The sequence below is a fragment of the Lissotriton vulgaris genome, chromosome 5 (genome assembly GCF_964263255.1).
Source record: "Lissotriton vulgaris chromosome 5, aLisVul1.2, whole genome shotgun sequence".
Taxonomy (NCBI): Eukaryota; Metazoa; Chordata; class Amphibia; order Caudata; family Salamandridae; genus Lissotriton; species Lissotriton vulgaris.
In genome coordinates, this window is record NC_141693.1 from 298,052,642 (window position 1) to 298,069,754 (window position 17,113).

At 43.5% G+C, this 17,113-nt stretch overlaps 1 pseudogene across 1 annotated transcript; it reads left to right on the plus strand.

Moving 5' to 3' along the window:
• The first annotated feature begins 15,382 nt into the window (after positions 1-15,382).
• On the plus strand, positions 15,383-16,912 carry LOC147710757 (endoplasmic reticulum-Golgi intermediate compartment protein 2 pseudogene; annotated as a pseudogene). The gene has a single exon (XR_015295876.1). The product of XR_015295876.1 is annotated as an endoplasmic reticulum-Golgi intermediate compartment protein 2 pseudogene (transcript).
• Positions 16,913-17,113: the final 201 nt, after the last annotated feature.

The following is a 17,113-nucleotide window of genomic DNA, read 5'->3' on the forward strand; positions in this document are numbered from 1 at the left end:
GAGGCACATCTTCCACAGTTACTCTTATTTACCATGCAGCGTGGGGAGGCACGCGAGGTGATGCTTTGTTTATTCCTTGATGACTTCCTACTTTGCAGTCTTCCTATGCAGTGAGGTTCTGTGAATCACTGTGAAGTGATACTAGGCTTTCAGCTATTTTCAGCTGGCAGTCAGTAAAAGTAAAGATACCGAGCTTTACCCTTTTTAGGTCTCGGCTTGACGTCAGCAGCACATGCGCTGCTCTCGTCATACAAGACTTCTTGGAATCGATACGATTCCAAGAAACCTCGTCCCAGCTCTGCCTGCAGATTTCATTTGTGCGCGTCGTTTGGCTTAACAAATGGTGCCAAAAGCAGTGCAATGATTGCACTGAAGGCATGCCAACCATTCCTGGTTGCCACCTTACCTTGTCTCCTTTTGGGAACGCCCACTGGGATTGGATCGTTTACAGGTTTACACTCTTTCCTTTAAAAACTCGAAGCACTTTTTTTTTCTAAATTGCAGCGGCATTTACACGCTTATAATGGCTGCTGACAGTCTCTCCTGCTTCAGACCCCCACCCTCGCAAAATGTGGAATTCTGCTGCATCATCAACGCACCTTGTCTCTATGTTGTTTAGCTTTTTAAAGCAATCTATTCATGCATTCATTTGCACATTATGATGAGCGGAAGAGTATATTTTGTGTGAGGCGGGATTGGACTACAGAGGTATGTTTGAATGGTCATAGCCTTTAGAGCCAGAGAACTAGGTCAGAAGAGCTGCTTAAGAGCTAGAGAACCAGAACAGCAGAGCTGCTCTAGAGCCTAAGAACCAGGTCAGCAGAGCTGGTCTAGAGGCAGAAAACCAGGTCAGCAGAGCTGCTCTAGAGCCAGAGAACCAGGTCAGCAGAGCTGCTTTAGAGCTAGAGAACCAGGTCTGCAAAGCTGCTCTAGAGCCTAAGAACCAGGTCAGCAGAGCTGCTCTAGAGGCAGAGAACCAGGTCAGCAGAGCGGCTTTGGAGCCAGAGAACCATTTCAGCAGAGCTGCTTTAGAGCCATAGAACCAGGTCAGCAGAGCTGATTTAGAGCCATAGAACCAGGTCAGCAGAGCTGCTCTAGAACCAGAAAACCAGGTCAGCAGAGCTGATTTAGAGCCATAGAACCGGGTCAGAAGAGCTGCTTTAGAACCATAGAACAGGCCAGCAGAGCTTCTTTAGAGCCATAGACCCAGGTCAGCAGAGCTGCTCTAGAGGCAGAGAACCAGGTCAGCAGATCTGCTTTGGAGCCAGAGAACCATTTCAGCAGAGCTGCTTTAGAGCCATAGAACCAGGTCAGCAGAGCTGATTTAGAGCCATAGAACCAGGTCAGCAGAGCTGCTCTAGAACCAGAGAACCAGAGAACCAGGTCAGCAGAGCTGATTTAGAGCTGTAGAACCAGGTCAGCAGAGCTGCTTTAGAGCCATAGAACAGGCCAGTAGAGCTGATTTAGAGCCATAGAACCAGGTCAGCAGAGCTGATTTAGAGCCATAGAACCAGGTCAGCAGAGCTGCTCTAGAGCCTAAGAACCAGGTCAGCAGAGCCGCTCTAGAGGCAGAGAACCAGGCCAGCAGAGCTGCTTTAGAGCCAGAGAACCAGGTCAGTAGAGATGATTTAGAGCTATAGAACCAGGTCAGCAGAGTTGCTCTAGAACCAGAGAACCAGGTCATCAGAGCTGCTCTAGAGCCTAAGAACCATATCAGATGAGCTGCTCTAGAGGCAGAGAATCAGGTCAGCGGAGCTGCTTTAGAGCCATAGAACCAGATCAGCAGAGCTGCTGTAAAGCCAGAGAAACCAGGTCAGCAGAGCTGCATTAGAGCCAGAGAACCAGGTCAGTAGAGCTGCTCTAGAACCAGAGAACCAGGTCAGCAGAGCTGCTTTAGAGCCATAGAAACAGGTCAGCAGAGCTGCTTTAGAGCCAGAGAACCAGGTCAGCAGAGCTGTTCTAGAGCCTAAGAACCAGGTCAGCAGAGCTGCTGTAGAGCCAGAGAAACCAGGTCAGCAGAGTTGCTTTCGAGGGAGAGAACCAGGTCAGCAGAGCTGCTTTAGAGGGAGAGAACCAGGTCAGCTGACAATGACTGACTGACACTGACTGACACTGACTGAGTGACACTGATTGACTGACAATGACTGAAATTGACTGACTGACACTGACTGAAACTGACTGACTGACACTGACTGACATGACTGATGTTGACTGACTGACACTGACTGACTGACACTGACTGACTGACACTGACTGACACTGACTAACATTAGGCCTCACCTTTCATTAAGTTAAAGCCATTTGTTTTGCTATACAATACCATTAGCAAAGCAAATGGCTTTAACTTAATCAAAGGCGAGACCTATTGAATTTTCAATGCTTGTTTTTTGTGAAATGGCATGTTTGAGGGTGAAGTCCTTAGCTTCGATTCTTCGCTGTGGAAATTTGACTACTCTTTGACCTGTAATGGCGGCCACCACTACCCCTGAACGAAAACCTAAATAGAAACTTGCACAAAGCAGTTACTCAGTTGGCTCTCTCTTGATCATTAGGAATTCTGTTTGTAGATAGAGCGGTCTAGATTTGTATTGGCCAATGCCTTCGTTAGCGAGATCATACAGATCCTCTGATGGATCAGGCTGGGAATAATCAACTCTTAACCATTCTTCTGAACTTCATATGAGTCAGGTTGTTAAATATGACTTCTAGGATGTGCTTTGAAACAGCCATAACATCTGGGTGAAATATAAGGAAATCTGTGTGGAAATACCAAAAACTACATTTTACCATCAAGTTATCTGTAGTATTTGTTTTCTCCTAGAGTTACTGATGCCCCTGGTATTGGTAACTCCCAGGGAGGGGTTGGGTTGGTGGATATGAAAGAGATTAATACTGGATAAAAAACATTCCATCTCATACCAGTCCCCCAGGCCTCTACTCAGGTCTAAGCAGGGCAGGCAAACGTCTTCCTCTGCTATGGTCCTGTAGTAGACAACCAGTTTAAAGGCAAAGGCTGACACACCATACATCTGGAGGCATTTCCCCTGTCTCCACCATGCTGCTATTATGACATTCGCCAGCCGGTTCCAAGATGGTCACATGGAGCACAGTCATGGTGGTGGAACCCCAGTTTGTTCCTCCTGTGGACTCCTTAAATCCCTGGGTATCTCTCCATTGGCCAGCCAGCCATGTGTCATAAGCTAAAGGGAATACAAGGGATTCACTAAGCCGTAGGACAGTGGAAGCAGAGCTTATTTTGAGCCGTTGGTTTCCGGTGCTCAGAATTGGCACTTTATTGTCAACACCGGTGCTTGTGACAGCCTGCCACAAGGTGGTCCTGTCTGGTAAATTTAGAGATAACCACAACAAAATGTAATTAATAATTCAATATAAATTAAAAATGACTATTTCCTGCCGCCCAAGCCAGTCTTATAGCTATGGGGGCCTAGAAGTAGTGTTTTTACTATCATTGGCAGCGCTGGCAGGGGCAATGTGCGGTGCACGCTGCTGTGACCTCCTGACAAGAGTTCTGGCACTTATTTTTTTACAAATAAAGCACTGAGTGTGAGGCCTTTCTCATCATCCCGGCACATCTTGGCGCTTTAGGATTACCTTTCTTATGGTGCGTGCTAACCCTCTAAGAAAGGGGAATTCGACTGCAGGCACCGTGTGCAGGCACAGTACAAATGTCTAGGCACAGTGTTTGGAAAGGAATTTACAGTATTTCCCTTTTGCCCGAAGTGTGTATGCGCCCCAGGAAAAGCAATCCTTTCTAGTACCAGTGCATCTCAATGTGCATGGGTGGCACAAGCTGTCTTTCACTCTCTGGGTGTAAGAAAATCCACATGGATTCTGCTTGTTGGGTTGGCAAGAGGACTCCTTTGTCAATTGGTGCACTGTCATCCCAGGGATGGTGATTCTTGGGGACTCCAATATTTCTTGGGACCCTGGGAAGTCCCAGGGATTTATTTGATACCACACACATGTTCTCTTCTTATAAGGGAGTCCATGAGTATTCCTAAGGGGCCGTGCATCCACGAAAAACAATTTCTGCTAGAACTGAATCACACATATCAATTTAGGACACATGAAATATATATTGTAATTATGCTAAAGGAAAATATGTGACCTAAAATTGGAAAACGTGTGCAGTCTGCGCATGTCATAAAATGGACTAACTGTAAATATTTGTATTAATACAATAATGTGGTACCATATGAATGTAAAACACCATCTAAAATGAACCATTCATTTGAACCTAAATGGAGGATGAATGAGTCAAAAATGTGTTTGAGATATGTGATGCTGGTTGGTCTAGTGCTTGAGGGCAATGAAACTGATGAAGGTCTATGTAATATAATGGTGACAACCATAGAAGTAGGTGAGGCCCAGTTGAAGACTTTAAGCCAAAACGCGTTAGCAGTTTAGGTTTTTGTAATATTTTACTTGCACTTTTCAGTGAACCATTGCTGTACACCAATAAATAGTTGATTTTCTCACACCATCTTTTGGTTGTGGATGGATCTTTACCTGTGCCACCTTGTCACGAGTTGACAAGGAAGACTGTGTGAGGAAGTATCTCTCTTCCTATTGAATGCTGTTCCTATGGAAACTAGGTCCTAACTATTGTATGTATATATATATTCACTGAAAAAACCATAGGTTTCACACCAGTTATAGTTAGGTGGAAATTTTACTTGCATAAAACCATTGAAATTCCCACGTTATAGTTAGTTGGACTCACTATAACTTGCGCGTGCAATGCACTGCTGATGACGTCACATATTACATCACTCATGACATGGTCAGTGACATCACTCATGACATCACTGATGACATTTCAAATGACATCACTGATGACAACATCCTTGTGACAAAGTGGCAGACCTCCTATCAGCATAAAATAACCTTTGACACACACATTCAAAAATAGAAACTAACATTTTCTTAAAAAAGGAGAAACAAATACCAATTACAACAACTTATTAGGTAATTCCAACATCTACATACACACCCACTCATTCACCAACAGTTCTATATAGTCACTCATGCATGTACTTACTCATCATATGTACTCATACACTTATACATCCTGTTACACACTAATACTCATCCATATAGTTACTCACACACAAATTCACACATGCAAATAAACTATCAAAAAAACATTTACTTGATTTACTGCTATATACACACCACTACACATACTTCTACAGAAACGGAAACATATTTACTCTCTTAAACAATCAATTATAAAAACACATATTCACTAACCCACCCATACACACAATCATCCACCCATACAGTCTTGCACACATGCTGTCTTCAAAATTCATACAAATAGTGAGTCACTCATTCATGCATCTGTGCTCTAAGTAATATCCCCCACCGAACCATACAGACACTGATACTGATACTCAAAAAAACAACTAATAAACCATATACACACTCATGTAGCTACTCACCAACCCATGCAGCCACTTATACACAAAGTGAGACACAGATACAGATATTTAAATATTTAAACATTACTTGCTAATATATGTATTCACTAAGATACATTTAATAATCAGTTAACCAATCAATTTTACACAAAAAAACATCCATTTAGACATTTATTTACCCATTTATTCTTCCATCAACCTTTAGATATACATATATAAAAAATATTTATTTTTCAGAAAGATACACATTCACTGGATGATGTCATCAGTGATGTCATTTGAGATGTCATCAGTGATGTCATGAGTGATGTCACTGACCATGTCATGAGTGATGTAATATGTGACGTCATCAGCAGTGCATTGCACGCGCAAGTTATAGTGAGTCCAACTAACTATAACGTGGGAATTTCAATGGTTTTATGCGAGTAAAATTTCCACCTAACTATAACTGGTGTGAAACCTATGGTTTTTTCAGTGAATTTAATAGGTTTTTTTAAATGCTAATTCCTAATTATAACTGGTGTGAAACCTATGTTTTTTTCAGTGAATATATATATATATATATATATATATATATATATATATATATATATATATATATATATATATATATATATATATATATATATAAAATTTCTATGGCAAAATGAAACCCCTCATTTTGTTCCTTTTCAAATTAAATGTATTAAGTGTTACCACTTTATTCCAATCAAGATGACTTCAGGTGTGCCATACTTTTGTCATAAGTAAGACTGTTAGCGTTCTAGTTGTTCTTTAGAACACTCTGGGACATTCTGTCATTGGACTATAGTTGAGCTACATCTTGCTGATATTTGGGCTACATTTGTTTTTTTTGTCTCTGGTGGCCATCTTGGGAGACTGCATATCAGAATTTTTTTAATGAAATATAAGAGGATTTGAGAAGTCACTCAAAATGTGCCCTAATTTTTCTTTCTTCAGCACTAATCATAATTTCTATGGCAAAATGAACCCCCTCATGTTTTTCCTTTGCAAATTAAATGTTTTAAGTGTTAACACTTTATTCCAATCAAGATGACTTCAGGTGTGCCATACTTTTGTCATAAGTAAGACTGTTAGCGCTCTAGTTGTTCTTTAGAACACTCTGGGACATTCTGTCATTGGGCTATAGTTGGGCTACATCTGGCTGATATTTGGGCTACATTTGTTTTTTTTTTGTCTCTGGTGGCCATCTTTGGGCTACATTGGGCTACATTGGGCTACATTTGGGCTCTAACATATATATAGCCCAATATATATTTTTTCAAAGTTAATTTTCGTAAAAACCACTGGAGCATATATCTTGAGACATAGCAAAGGCACATCGGGGTACCAGTCCCTACAATTTTGCCAAGTTTGGTGGAAATCCATTCAGTCGTTCGGGCTAAAAGTGAGGTCGACCACCCTATGGAAATTAACCTGGGGAAAACACATTTTGGGACCCCCCTTTTATCTTGGCCCCCGCTTGACGAATCCCCCCCAAACTTTCAAGGAAGGACCGGAGCTCCGCGAGGCAAATTTGAGGAAATTTTCAGGCAGATTCGTCAACCGGCGCCAAAGTTATTCACAATAGAATTTTGAGATTTTTCATTGAAAAGAATCCTAACTATAACTACCTACTGGCGACCGCCAGTAGGTTATATATATATATATATATATATATATATATATATATATATATATATATATATATATATATATATATATATATATATAACTGCTCCAAACTCCTTCATAAATTTCAAGAAAGGGAACAGCACTCACGGGGGGTAGTTTGCCGGTGTTTATTCACAGAGCAACAAAAGCGTTTTGGGTAACTCCTTTGCCAGGTAAACACTGACAAAGGTGTTATCCAAAACGCGTTTGTTGCCCTGTGAATAAACATCGGCAAACTTCCCCAGTGAGTGCTGTTCTCTTTCTTGAAATTGACGAAGGAGTTTGGAACAGTTATTTAACGTTGGGGCACCACTGTAGTGTAGTTCCTATATTCCCAATAGGCTCTGCGCATTGGAATGATATAAACTATAGATTTGACGTAGGACTGAGGTCTATTAGGGCTCTATTGAATATATTAGACTTAATTGTGAGTGCCAGCTAGCTCAGAGGTCACTAGAAACTTTCTCGAATCAACAAGAAGGGACTAGTTTCTGACAACTGCATAAACATGACAACTTTGTTTCCCAAGAATAAGAAATGTATCTCTTGAGTTGCGGAAACAATAGATAGCTATTTCACTCAGTCAATCGTGCATGCTTCGTATCACCAGAGGTACAGAGAAATAGAGAGACGGGCGTTTTCAATAAAAAGGTATTTATTGAACAGTCTTCTTTCTCATGCAGAGGAAATTAACTGCTACAATCGTAATACTAGTTGCAAAGTACAATACGTACAGTACGAAGAGTATTATAACAGTGTCTCTCTCAGTGCTTCTGCTGTAGGGTCGGCTTCCTTCGGCACTTGCTGTGGCGAGCTTTGTTGTGTAGGTAGATAGTCGAACTGCTCCAAACCACTGTGTGTTTGCCTGGGCAAGTGTGGGCATATTTATACCTTGAAGGTGCTGAGTTTAACGTAAGGTTGGACATAATAACGTCATCAAAGACTCAGTTCTTTGAAAACTCCATGAGTTCTTTCTTAAATCAATATTCAAGCAAGGGGAAGCCCCTGACTGCTGAAGGCGGGTTTTTCCAAGAAATCGTTGTGGATTTTCAGAACTAGTTGAAGTAGCCCTGCCGTATTTGGACTGCATAGGCTTAGTCTAAATATGGTTATGATTTCTATGCCTATATAAGGATAGGGTGATTTATACCTATATATGGGCATGAATCAGGAAAATTACACTAAGGTCCTAAATTCATATACAACACCACCACGAAGAAAGCACCCATTCGCGAGTGATCCGCTGTATGGTGCAGTGGAGCGGATATATATATATATATACTCTCTTCTGATCGTCTCTTCTGACCGTCTACTCTGCACTTCGTGTGTTTGCCAGGCGTGTTGGATCTCCTTGTCTTTGGCTTGGGCTTCAGCCGCTGCTCCCTCCGTCCGTCCGCATTGCATTCCTCAGTCCTACTGATGACGTTGTGGAATGTTCTAAGGAGTTAGTGAAGAGCTGCATGACGTTCTTGTCCAGCGTTCTCAACGTAAGCAGACCAGCGATCGCCTACGCAGCGTACCACGCAGCGTGACAGAATCATCACGTTTCCACAGCGCGAAGACGGTGCGTCAGGAAGCCATCTTGGTTGCTACAGCAACCCACCGTATCTGCCTCTAGCAATGCGACCAGTTTTGTTTTCTTCAAGTACGACTTTCACGTTCTCACTTGCATATCTGCGGCGATGCGCACGTCTTGTGTGCATTAATTTGAATACTTCGTGTCTTCTTCGACGATACACACGCCACTAGTTTATCATTGGCATGTTGTATAGCAGTTGTTCTTTGAGGAGGGTAACAATTCTTTCTTATCGAGTGTCAGGTACTGTGAATAAAATTTTAAAAACTCGTTTTTTTTTACTGTTTAGTTTCCTGTGTTTATTTTTTTTTTAGGTTTCCATCTGATAATGTCAGAACTAACAATGGCCCAAAACTGTTCTGTGGTGCTTCCGCCTAGTTTCCTTCCGAATCCAGGTCAACTCAGTATATCTTGGGAGGACTGGTTTCCCATGTTCGAAAATTATTTAGATGCACTAGATGCGCAGGAATACTCTTCTAAGCGGAAAAAAGCACTTCTGTTGAGCTCATTGGGGAAGGAAGGTCAACATGTTTTTAAGTTTTTACTAGGCCCGGGCGTAGTGGGCGTAGTGGGGCTCCGCGGAGCTACGCGGAGTGGGCGAGAAGCTACGCCCACTCCCGCACTCCGCGTAGCCCCACTACGCACCTCCCTCCTGCTCTCCTCTACATACATTATTTAAGCAAAATACCCTTAATAAAGCAAGTTTAAAGCACTTACCGTGTCTGGGGCTCGTCCGGGGCTCCCTCTAAGAATTGCGTCGTCATGGATACCAATGGCATGCGGGTCGGCCGCGCATGCGCATTAGTATCTATGAAGGGACGCTATTCCAAGAGGGAGCCCCGGACGAGCCCCGGACACGGTAACTGCTTTAAACTTGTTTTATTAAGGGTATTTTGCTTAAATAATGTATGTAGGGGAGGGCGGGAGGGAGGCGGGTGGCGGCCGACTCGGCTACGCACACGGAGTGGGCGTAGTGTTGCCGGCTACGCTGTCTACGCAAAATGCGTAGGAGGCAACACTACGCCTACTCCGTTGCTCGTAGCCGATTCGGACGCCCAGGCCTAGTTTTTACCACAGGTCCTCCAAGCTGGCGCACAAGCTCCTCTAGATGAATACAAGGAAGCTGTTTCTCGACTAGAGATTAGATATGCAAAAGAGGAAAACTTGGTCATGAATAGGTACAAGTTTTATACCAAAAGTCAAAGGGTTGGTGAGTCAATTGATGACTTTGTGTCGAGACTTCGTGAAATGTCAGTCAAGTGTAAGTTTGGGACCATGACTGATGAGTTGATTAGAGATCAACTCATAGTCCAGTGCAATAACAAAAAAATCCAGGAACGCAAAAAACCCAAACTTACAAACAGCTATTGACCTAGCCAAAATTGTCGAGCAGTCTGAGGGTTGCATGAAGGAACTCGAAAAAAGGTAGTTTCAAACGATGTCAGCGAAGTGTCTTTACGTGACTCGACGGACGAGGACCTGAGCGAAGTTGCTGCTGTCAAGAACAAAAAGTTCCATAACAAAAAAGTTGTGTCTGTAAAGTCCCTTAATCCTGGGAGGGCATATGCTGCTAGACAGTGTAATAGGTGTGGCAGCGCGGGTCATACTTCTGACTCAAAATTCTGTTTTGCTGCCAAGCAGGAGTGCCTAAAGTGTGGAAAAGTAGGTCACTATGCGAGAGTTTGTAAGAGTAAAGGTCGTTCCTCTGTGGCATGTGTGGAAGATATTAGTACCGGGTCTAGCGAAAATGACAACATTTTGGTGGTGGGTTTGGATGGTTGTTCTCATGGTGATGAATCTAAAAGGAAGAATAGACCCAGAGCTTTATTTGACATAAATGACAAAACTGTTCAATTAATGGTGGACTCTGGCTCACAATATACTATTATTCCCAATGATCTGAATACAGAGGTGTGGCACACAGGGCCACTTCTGCCTAAAGATATTTCTCCTGGGGTTACCAAGGAGAACCTTTGGACATTCTTGGTTATTTTGAAGCAAATATTAGATTTTCAACGAGGGAAATTCAAGGGAAAGTCTATGTTTCTGTGGTTGGTCCTGCTATTCTTGGTTGGGTTCACCAGTACGACCTTAGTATCATTGTTAACCCCTGTGCTGACCCTCAGGTGATGATTGTCAAGGATATGGAGTTATGTTCAATTGTATCTAATGCTGCTAATGTGTTTGGATAGGGTTTGGGTTGCCTCAAAGTGTACTCACACAAAATTATTTTAAAGAAAAACTCCATTCCTGTCCAACACAAGGTTAGGCGAATCCCGATTGTGGTCAGGGATGAGGTCAAACAGCTCATTGATGATATGTTGTCAACTGGTGTAATTGAACCTGTGGAGGCCTCTCCTTGGATTTCTCCGATTGTCGTCACGAAGAAATCGGACGGCAAACTCCGCTTCTGTGTGGACCTTAGGTCCTTGAATCAATGCGTGGTGGCAGACACTTTTCCGTTGCCCAACACTGCAGAGCTAGTGACTACGCTTAAAGGAGCCAAGTTTTTTTCAAAACTGGATCTCCGAAGTGCCTACACCAGATTGATCTGCATAAGAACTCTAAGAGTTTGGCGGCTTTTATCACTCCTTGGGGTACTTTTCAATTCAATAGGCTTCCTTTTGGGCTCAATTAGGCAGCAAGCGTGTTTCAAAGGATGGTTTCTGACATATTTGAGGGTGTAGAGAATGTTGTTTATTTCCAAGACGACATTTTGATTTTCGGTCAGTCTGTGGAACAGCATAATTCAACTCTTAGAGTTGTTCTTAACAAATTATCCTCTGCTGGTCTCACATTGCGTAGGGACAAATGCTTGTTTTCTGTGGACCATGTTGATTACTTGGGCTATACCATCACTCCTTTGGGTATTAAACCAAAAAAAGATTTGTGTCAGGCTATTTGCTCTGCTCCTCGACCCAAAGATAAGGACCAATTACGTTCCTTTATGGGACTTATCGAGTATTACTCGAAGTTTGTTGAAAAAATTTCGGATAAAACTGCTTGTTTGAGGTCCTTACTTAAGTGGGGGATCAGCTTTACTTGGAATGTTCAACATGAGGAGTGTTTTGATACAATCAAAGATGGAAATTTGCAATGGCAATGTCTTGTCACCTTTTGATATGCATAACAAATCCATTGTTACTGTAGACACAAGTGCTACTGGTCTGGGTGCTCTGCTCTCACAAATAAAGTGTGGGTCCGAATTTACTGTTGTTTTTGCCTCAAGGACTTTGACTGTTTCTGAGAAAAACTATTTGGTCATTGAGAGGGAGGTGTTAGCTGCTTCGTGGGCAGTAGAGTATTTCAGAACGTATCATTGGGGTATGACATTTATTTTAAGAACAGACCATAAGCCTCTGATTAAAGTTCTTTCCCCGAGTGGAGCTGGTAACGGTTCTGCCAGACTCATGAAATTAGCTGCAAGGCTTCAAGAATTTCAATATTCTGTGGAGTATATTCAGGGCTGGAAAAATGTTCAGGCGGATTGCCTCTCTAGGTTATCATTGGACTGGCGTACCTTTCATGGTTCTAAAGTCTCTGCGGGCACGGACGACATTGCTGTTGCCTCTGTAGAGGATGCTGTATTTGTTGGGGAAGGGGCCTTTTCAGCAAGTGATTGGGAGAGAGAGATGGTCAATGATCATACTCTTCAAGAGGTTCTTAAGCTTGTTAAACTTGGTTCTAGACGTGAGAGTTCTGTCTCCATCTCAGTAAGGCCGTTCATTAAAGTTTTGGACGATCTTTCCATCGTCAATGATAACATCTTACTTAAAGGCGAGAAGTTCATACCTCCTTTTGGCCTTAGGGGGAAATTATTGGCTTTAGCTCATGAGGGCCATATGGGTCAGACTCTCACACAGCGTCGCATTAAGAGTCACTTTTGGTGGCCAGGCATTGATGCTCATGTTGTGGAGTGAGTGGAGAATTGTGCCATGTGCAGAGAAGGTGAGAAACGCTTAGTCTGAAGTTACATACACGATCATTCATCAGTTACACTGATCTCTGATCTAGGATATTCGTGTAAATCACGGATGAATGAAAGCGACTGTTCCTCAAACACAGGATAACGCTTTCAGTGTAGTAACATATGCTATACCCCGTTGCACAACACCACCTTCAATGTAACAGCACTAATATGCACATTTAATAAAGTTGTAACAATTTGAATACTACAAGGTTCAGCATGCACTAGGCAATATAACTGAATGTGAGGGTATAAATACAGAAACTATAAAGGGACAATTGACAAACACTGCCGTGAACAGGAACAACGGTTCGAAACGCGTAGGAGCTTTTGTCACGTTTTGGAATAAATAACTACTTATAACCAAGAAGTTGGCCGCAACTTTATTTTCGTATGGAATAAACCTGAGACACTGCCCTGGTCTCAACGAAGGCACCCACTGGATTGCGCTCCCGCCGCGACAGGACAAGTTGTATCATTATATATATATATATATATATATGTATATATATATATATATATATATATATATATATATATATATATATATGTATATATATATGTATATATATATATATATATATATATATATATATATATATATATATATATATATATATATATATATATATATATATATATATATATATATATGTATATATCTAAATAAAACTTTCTAATACCTGGTTGTCCCTCAGTAAGGGTTTCAAAAGATGCCCTCAATGTAAGGCTTGTTGCTAGGGGAGTAACAGGACACATTACAGCAGTCCTTTTCGACATAAACCTACTGCCATTGGTAAAAGGTTAACGTGCAGAACAGAATTTGCTGGGTATGTGTTGGAGTGCCCTTGTGGGCTCCGGTATGTCGGTAGTACCCGCCGCCTGCCCACAAGAGGATACTCCAACACGTACGGCAGAGGTATTCAAACTTTTCCAGGTTGAGCCCCCCCAGCTGAATTCCCCCAGATGTTGGGCCCCCCCACCACCCGACCGAAACCTCGGGAATCCGGCACACCACATGATCGCCTGCAACGAGCACACCACGGGCCATATCCGACAAACAATGCTCAACACAACAAGAGTGCCTAGCAAACTGCAGGCCTGTGAGTGGGTGTGGCGAAACGACAGAGGCGTACCACACAGCTCAAAACACAATCCTCCAAGGCAAAGGAAGTCATCACAACCCTCCCCATCCATCATGTACACCTTGTCATCCACCAACTCCCCCACCATTCATTCCTTCCCTCCATCTGTGCCCCATCCACATCCAAACCCCTTCAACCACTTGCAAACCAATCCACCCTCCATCCATCATCTCACCCATCCATCCCTCCATCCACCCCCTCACCCATCCATCCATCATCCATCCATCCTTTCACCCAATCCATCCCCTCACCAATCCATCCACTCTTTCACCCATCCATCCACCCACTCATCCATCCAACCACTCACCCCTTCACCCAAGCTATCCTCCCACTCATCCATCCACTCCTCCATTCATCCATCCACTCCTCCATTCATCCATCCACTCTTCCACCCATCCATTCACTCCTCCACCCATCCATCCACTCACTCATCCATCCAACCACCCACCCTCTCAACCATCCCCCCACCCACTCATCCATCCACCCAGTCACTCATCCGTCCACCCACTCAACCCCCCACTCATCCATCCACCCACCCACCCATCCCTCCCGCTCTCCACCCTCCCCCACTCATGCATGCACTCTCTGACCCATCCATCTCCATGCTCCTCTCCTCACCCATCTATGCACACACCTGCCCATCCACTCTGCCAATCATTCATCCTTGTCCTCACTCATCCATCCATCCTCCCCCTCTCTCTCTCTCCATTCCTCCCTCACCCAGCCACCCATCCCTCCATCCACCCTTCACCCACTCATCCATCCACTCATGCACTCATGAATCCATCCATTGACCTCTCACCCACCCCTTCACTCCTCCATCCATCCCCCGTCCATCCACCCTCCTCAATCACCCATCCATCCCCACATCCACCCCTTCACTCATCCATCCATTCATTCATCCCTTCACCCATCAATACATCAATACATCCATCCATCACCTCTCTCATCCATCCATCCATCCACCCACCAACTCATCTACCATCCACCCCCCCATCGATCCATCCACCATTTCACTGATCCATCCCTCCACCCATCCATCTACCCTTCCAACCATACACACATCCATCCACTCCCATCCATCCCTCCACTCATGCATCCATCCTCTCTCCCACCATCCATCCACCCCTTCACCCATCCATCCATCCATCCACTCACTCATCCATCCACCCCCCCCACCCATACATCCACCATGTCACCCACACATCCACCATTCCACCCATCACTCCATACATCCACCACTCCACCCATACATCTATTCACCCACATGGCAACATAACGGACGTCTGGTGGCCGGCTCCACCCGACATCCCTCACACATTTGATGATTCAAATTCGAATCTGCAGACCAACATCCCTGAACACAGACACTTCGGTGCCCCACACAAAGATCCTCATGAGTTGATGACCGCAGACCAGAGCCCACCGTCCCGATTCATGGCCCAAACCCGGACTGCAACCTCTCCCTCCCTTCCCAAAATAACTGAAGGACTCCCGCTGGCAGGCGCGGAAAGCCACTCGGCTTTAATGACACCAGACGTTGTTGTTTCCTGCACCCTACTTCGCCCGCCCCCTCGAGCACTGGGCTCGCACTGTAACAGCAGGGTAACCTGCGTGCAGGTGCTTAGGCCGCCTGCTGAGCTTTTCCACAGTCCAGCTTTGGACCACTAAGAGGGCGGAGGATATGTTCTGTGTAGACGGCCTCCTAGGAAGCCATATCGAAACCTTCTTCATGGACCACATTATCCCACAGGAACAAATCAGAATTTTGTCTTATGAATGAATGTGAGGGAGAAGCTGGAGAAACCTGCTGAAGATGAGGCGATTGAATCGGAGGAAAACCTTAAATCTGGTTAAAGAGCTTGATGCTTTTCCCAAGGTTCCTGAAAGCTATGTGGAGACGTCTGCCAGCAGGGGAACAGTTTCTATCCTAGCCTTTACTGTCATGCTTGTGTTGACAGTCATGGAGTTCTTTGTGTATCGGAACACGTGGATGAAGTATGAATATGAAGTAGACAAAGATTTTTCAAGCAAATTAAGAATTAACATAGACATTACAGTTGCTATGAAGTGTCAGTATGTTGGAGCAGATGTTTTGGATTTAGCAGAAACCATGGTTCTGTCCAGTAGCGGGCTGATTTACGAACCGGTAATATTTGATCTTCCGCCCCAGCAGAGACAGTGGCTGAGAATGCTGCAAGTAATTCAGAATCGCCTGCAGGAGGAGCACTCTCTTCAAGATGTAGTTTTCAAAAGTGCTGTCAAAGGTGCTTCAACAGCTCTGCCGCCAAGGGAAGACTCTTTGTTGCAACCTCCAGACGCTTGCAGAATACACGGGCATCTGTATGTCAACAAAGTAGCAGGGAACTTTCACATCACAGTTGGCAAGGCAATTCCACATCCACGAGGCCATGCACACCTGGCAGCACTCGTCAGTCACGAGACATACAGCTTTTCTAATCGAATTGACCATATGTCATTTGGAGAGCCGATTCCTGGCATTATTAACACCCTTGATGGAACGGAAAAAATCGCCTCAGATCATAACCAGATGTTCCAGTATTTTATCACAATTGTGCCAACAAAACTCAGAACATACAGAATCTCATCTGACACTCATCAGTTTGCAGTGACAGAAAGAGAACGTGTGATTGATCATGCATCAGGCAGCCATGGCGTATCAGGCATTGTCATGAAATATGACATTAGTTCACTAATGGTGACTGTGACAGAGTCTCATATGCCATTTTGGCAGTTCTTAGTGAGACTGTGTCGTATTATTGGTGGAATTTTCTTAACAACGGGCATGCTGCATGGAATGGCAGAATTTATTGTAGACATCGTCTGCTGTCGTTTCAAGCTAGGAGCTTACAAGCAACCGACTGTTCCTCTGCACCATGGAGACACAAATAACCACATACTTCTACTTGAAGAAAACAGTACGCATTGACAAATACACCTGGAACCCATGTTCCAATTGTTGTGATGAAAGCCACATTTTATTTCAATAAAATACCAAAAACATTGTGCAGTATATTTCGGAAAATGAAAAAGTACAGGCTTTCCATTAGAAGATAAAGCACAGCAAATCAACCCATAACAAAAATAATCCTGTGAAACAGACCTTTTAATGAAATTAATGCAAATGGTCACACTTTGAAAAAACTTGCATTTCGATCAGTAGCAGAGGCAGTGTTAGGTTTGGGAAATGGTATTAGTCTCCATCCTTCAACCAGAATGTGCCTTTTACATTGTTCTTTCTTATTATGTGTCTTCGTAAAAATCAATTGAAAACATCACACGTCTA